Genomic DNA, 6,246 nt, shown 5'->3' with positions numbered 1-6,246 from the left:
CACATGCAACTTACCATGCACCAGTGACTTCCTTAAGTCTCATGGCAGTTTTCAACACTCGAATCGAACAGTGCAGAGGCTCAATCCACTGAATTCAACTCCACCGCAGACTCGACTTTAGATCCTAGAAAGCACGATCCCGCAACAGATCAGGCGTTGGAGCAGGCTGCAACTCTCAGCCACTTGGTGTCCTCGCTCCTATCCCGTGGCAATGGAACCAGAACGCAGGGATTCACTATCAGCTTGCTCAATGTCGACAAGTGCATCTGTGGCTTTGGAGTTTCTGCGCTAATGGAACGGCTGTGAATGGAAGTAACAGTTTGGAATCATGCCCTGGAAAACAATTCGCCAAGCCGAGATTAATGCAAGATCTGTCATGGATTAGACCGCAAATGATGCAAAAGATGCTTTCATCAATCGCGCTTTCAGAGGACAAGAAGGCCGATTTCATTCATGTCAACCGTGAGGCCGAGAGCTTAAACGGAAAATCTGAGCCACCGAGTCACGCAGAATTGATAGAATTGTTTCCACTAAGCACTGGCCATTTCAGTTCAAACCCTAGAGTTCCGGAAACAAATATAACCTTGCCTTTTGCAACCGGTCAAACGGATCCGGATTCGAGATCTGCTCCAGCAAAAGCTACGGAGCAACCGTCCACAGCTCAACTCACTATTTTCTATAACGGAGCGGTGAATGTTTACGATGTGCCAGCTGACAAGGCCCAAGCCATTATGAGTCTTGCTAGCTCTAATACCATGATAAGAAATGCAGAAGACAGAAGTTTGGACAAACACACGGGAGCTCACAGGTGCAAATCACCAGGAGCTCCCTCCAGCAAATGCATTTGCTTCTCTTATTCATTAATCATCAGGAATTAAATAGATACATAGGCAAAAACAGATTCCTAATTAATAGGAACTGAATGTCAAATAAAGAGAAAATCATAACTACGTAACCTATTCTCCATTAATTTCTAACACTACCCACAACCCCTGTCACACTCACATGGCCTACCACGTCTCAACCTTTCGATAATGCGGATGGGAGGATTGATTGAAGAACTGGGATTTTTTTTCAAACCCTAGATGCAAAGCATGCCTTTCATTTGGCCTATTTCCACTTGGTTATTTGACACCTGAGGTGTATGGTCTGTCACGTGCCATGATAATGATATACAAATGTTCGACATCTAGAGCACGCTTGTGAGGGTTTAACATTTGGATTGAGCTCTACGACGAGACGATGATTTGGTTATGGATATACCTGGTATATCCTTTATTTTTATTGATTTTTCTCTTTTATTTTTAGTGCTCTCAGTGCAATCCCTCTTATAAACTTCATTCCTCTTTCTGTTCAGTTTATTTGGAAGTTATGGTTCATAGGGTATGTTGTTTATCCTCGATCTTTCTTTAATTTCTATCTTCAATGGCTATTCTAATCGTTTGGCTGAAAATGAACAATGAAGAAGATGTCCACCGCAAGACAAATGAAATTATTCTTTATGCCTTACTAACGGAACCATGTGGAGAAAACCCCTTTAAATATATATATTTCTCCTCCCCATTCTGGTGAGTTCCTAGCTCTTCTTTCCATTTCTTTGGTGTGCTCTTTTGTCAATATTAGGTGCACCTAATCCTTCCTAGTGTTGTTTTCAACAAACCTGATTCCCTATGGTGCAACCCTCGATGTCGATCCAGAACATAGCCCTCTTGAAATAGTACCCATCACAAGATACGTAAGAGCTCTATATACAAAATTCCTTTTGTTTCATGTCTTGTTGATTATATTTTCCAGATATTTTCGTGTTAGTTTTTCTAACAGTCATTTTTCGCTTCAGGAATATGGAGCCTTGGACCCTGAATGTCATTAAGTAACACTCTTCTCTATCACTAATATTCATTGTTAACACTTCTTCTAACGTCTATATTTTCTCCTATGTCCTTCTACAAGTACAGGTAGAAACTCAATCCTCTTTGTTTTCTCTTGCTCTACTTATCACGATTCTTTCATCAGTTAATTCATGCCTGATACTCACCGGGTTTGTTTTCTTGGAATCTTTGATCATATGATCACCCTCTAGGATCGAGACGAATCTAGAACTTCAATTTGTTTCTCTTAACTAATTAATACTTACATGCGGAGAAAATGAAACCCTCAAGGAAATTGGTTCCCTTACCTCGGAATTGGGAACATGATTTAACTATGTAGTGAATTTACTACCCTAAATGTCTTTCTGGTTAAAGATCACAACATCCGTTATCTCAAGTAATGCACTATGTTTCTAAATATATTATGAACTTATACTTGTTTTAACGGAAGCCTCCCCTTTAGATCTCCTCTTTTTTACATAATGCTTAATTGTTGGTTCACACTTTTTGTAGTGCATGGCTCCCTCTAATGTTTTGTTTCGTTCTTTGGAAGTCATATTTTTATGAAAATGCTAGTTATGAGGGCAAACCCTCTTTTGATATTTCAAAAATGAACTAGAATTTTCTAAGTTTATTCCAATGCTAGTTTTACTCTCTCTCTATATATATATATTCTTAATTTGATGCTCTCATCAGCCTTGTGTGTGTCTATAATGTTGCATAATAAATAATTTATGTCATCCGATATTTTTCTATAGTTATAAAGCTACATGGTGAATGATTTATATAATATGGAATGAATTAGTGCTTTTGTCCATTACCTATTAAATTTATTTAAATTAATTCGTTATTCCACTCAGGTTCCATTGCGCATCGAAATTTTGTTTTTATTCGTATCATGCGGAGTTCCAGATTGTTAATATATTTATTCATAACTATTCCACTCGTATGGACTCCTGCGTATTTTAACTGTAAGATATTGATTTCCACGTTTGATTTGGAATAACTAGCTACACAATTCTTTTTATATCCTTTCCACAAGGGTAATAACAATTAATGTAACATTTGCAACATTCAATTTTATAACGATATTTTGATACCATCGTATCGATTCTGCGTTTGTTACATTTACATCAATGAAGGAAAATCCGCTGTCTCTTCCATTCTTATGATGGTTATATGATTTTTAATCATGCTCCTAAGTGAATTAGTGAAGTATGAGGAAAATGAGATGAAATAGTGTAAAATATGAATCTACACTGTTAGGGTTATCCAACAAAACGTTTCTGCACAATCTACATCTTCACCAAGTTTCTTCAACACCTGCCATTCATTATTCTTCATATCACAGTTGGCATATATTTTTGAACTATATCATTTTTATAGTTTCATGGAATATTGAAATGTCAATATCTCTCCATGAATAACACCCTCCTTCGATATCCTTCACCTATGTGATTGTTTATTCCTTTCCAAGCTAATTTATTTCCCATATGTATATATTTGAAGAGGATGCTAGCAATAGTCTTTTATCCTATACAGGTAAATGATGCAAGTTATACTAAAGAACTTTTGTCTCTCATTTCTATCCACACTTAGGGATGTAGCATTCTCCCTTGAACTAGACATTCTCATATATGCTATGTATTTAATATCTTCCTTTAGTAGCATTATACATTAGATCATATGCATTACAAAGAAAAAAACCATATATTCTATAAGCATTAGAATCAGTCCTGGATACATAAAATATATCTTGAATTCAGGTAATAAAAAATACAACAAAATTTATATATGATAAAACCATTGCAATATTAATATGAATAACAATTAATGTCATAATTCAATGCATCAAAATAATTAGCGAAATATTCAGAGAAAGAATTACGCACCAATTTTCCAACTAGAAATCACTATAACATGTTAGGCCCCTATACGAATAGGTGTCATATGTCATGATTGACTTGATGAACTATGTAATATGTTTATACCTTTTCTTGTTGCAAAGGATTTCCATATTTTCAAAAAATCAAAAAATTTAAAAAAAATTAAAGAGGGTATACCCTAAAAGAAAAATCAAAGGGTAAAAAGAATAAAAAATAGTCAAAAAATGAAAGAAAATGAACCCCAAACAAAAGAAATACCAGGAAAGTGTGCAAGTCTAAATGCTACTACTTTTACTTTTGTGTAAATAAACAATTGTGTGCAGCTTGTCATTTATGCCACAATTCATGAATAGTCAAACTGTTTAAACTTGGCTAATTCATTTTTCAATTTCATGTTGTAGAAATAGAGAATAAATATATGTCCAAACAATGTAATCTTGGTAGATAAGTAGATAGGTAGAGTAAATAAAAGGAGCTCAACAGTTTAATTTAAGCCCTTGGATGTAATAAGTGCAGACTTAGATATGATTTTCCATGTAAAAGAAAAAAGAAGATTTAGTAAGGGTTTGTCGGTCTAAGTGCACCCTAATAAAGAAAAAAAATGGTAGGTTAAAGTAGGTAGGGTAGGCAGTTGATGTTGCAGAATTATGTGTGATGATTAATGTCTCTAAATGTGTTAATCTTTCATTTTCATCATAAGGCCAAGGCATATAGTACATTGAAAGTATCTCAAGCAAATCAAAGTCAGAATAGTTAATTCTCCTTCTCGTTTTCCCTAATCATTCATTAATTTCCCCTAAGAACTAAGGCATTTGCTAAATTGCAGGGGATCGGAGCATTTCTCTAACTTCTAGAGGGCTCAGACCCTTGGCCCAATAATTTAAAACGCCTAAGAACTTAAAACCATCCATAAATCATTCATTCAGCTTCACAAATCATTTCCTAAGTAAAATCCCATTTTACTTAGGAAAAATTCACAATATTACATAAAAAAGAGTTTTTTTCCATTTGAGCCTAAGTTAAATACACAGTCCTAATGTTTTACTTAGCACTTTTTATTACATTTTCATGTTAACTATTAACCTATGTATTATATGAATCCCGCACAATTTCACCCTTTCCCGTAATATTTAAATATATTAAAATCCCCAAATTACTATATATCCTGCCTTTTTGGTTAATTATAACCATAAATATGTTTTAAATAGGATTAACTAGTTCATCCATAACTAGTTAACAGCCTAATCCCCTCGGTGCACAAAAAGGGATTAATTAACCTTCATGATTAATTAATAATCTCCCCGTCCAATCACAATTAACCCGATACGATTAATTAATTTTTTGATTATGTCGGGCCCGCCGCAGTTAAACTCCAGTACACCACGTCTCTCGTCAGTCGTCCAATCGTGCCCCCATCATTTGACGGTTGTTATTGATATCACGCAACCCTTGGTGACCACGCATTAACGTGTGATCACCAAGAGGTTTTCACACCGTACGTCCACCACGCATCAATCATCCTGTGGAATCGATGGCTCCCGGCTAAATACCACCCATATTAAAAAGCGGTGCAATACCACACTGCTTACCGCCCTCTGCATACGACAAAACATCATTTCCCGCGCATGTCATCCGCCCGAATAACAAAAAATCTCACCAACCTTGACTTTGTTAAATAAAACAAACAAAACATCATTTTCATTATTCTGTATAGCAACCCGTGCTCCCATGCAAAGAATGTCCAAGTCAACTGTCCGAGGTTTCGAACCGCCACCTTGCTAAGAAACTTGCAGTCGACGCAACTTGGAACCTGCTATCCATTACCAGTACTTGTCATTCCACTGTTCACTGCCGAAATATAAGTATTTATCCAATTTCCACCGAAACCATGCAAGTTTTGGTTTACATTATAACATCCACAGAGAAAGGCGAAATTCAGTGAAAATTCAGTTTCTGTTTTACGATATAAACCTGTTATTTTGCCCATTTTCCACAGTAAATCCACATTCATTTTGAATCCACAAGAACCAGAAATGGAAAGCCCTGCTGTTTTGAATGTAACACCTATCAATGCCCCTCATAAGGACCTAGACTATCTGCCTCTTGCAGATAAAGACTTCCAAATAAAGGACCTATCCACTAACCAGAATCACCTTAAGGTCTTTTGCCAAGCTAGAGACAACAACCTAAATGTCTCAGACATCCTGGGACTATGGGAATCTAGCCTTCCTAGGTATTTTCTCCCTTAAGTCCATCTTTTCCCTCATCTAATTCATCAATGTGAAGCAAACTATGACCCTAACCACAGAGTTGTCATGTCCCCAAGTCAAACAGTCCTCTTCCCCATAACAGCTGCATCCATTAATGTTATGTTGCAATTTTCCCCTCGTCAAGCTCTCACTCCCCTTTCTATGGGATTTTTACTTGAGAAATCCATTGAATTACCACAATCAAAACTCATTCGCATCTCTCAAACCTTCATGCCAGAAAAA

General features: G+C 36.3%; 1 pseudogene; it reads left to right on the top strand.

Annotated features, from left to right (window-relative positions):
- Positions 1-250: 250 nt before the first annotated feature.
- LOC149210021 (uncharacterized) overlaps positions 251-6,246 on the top strand; it is a 67,251-nt pseudogene continuing 61,255 nt past the window's right edge.

Source organism: Pinus tabuliformis, chromosome 1_2 (assembly GCF_031772625.1).
Source record: "Pinus tabuliformis cultivar Carrire ecotype Pingquan chromosome 1_2, CPIR1, whole genome shotgun sequence".
NCBI classification, from domain to species: domain Eukaryota; kingdom Viridiplantae; phylum Streptophyta; class Pinopsida; order Pinales; family Pinaceae; genus Pinus; species Pinus tabuliformis.
This window is presented reverse-complemented; position numbering and strand designations above follow the sequence as displayed.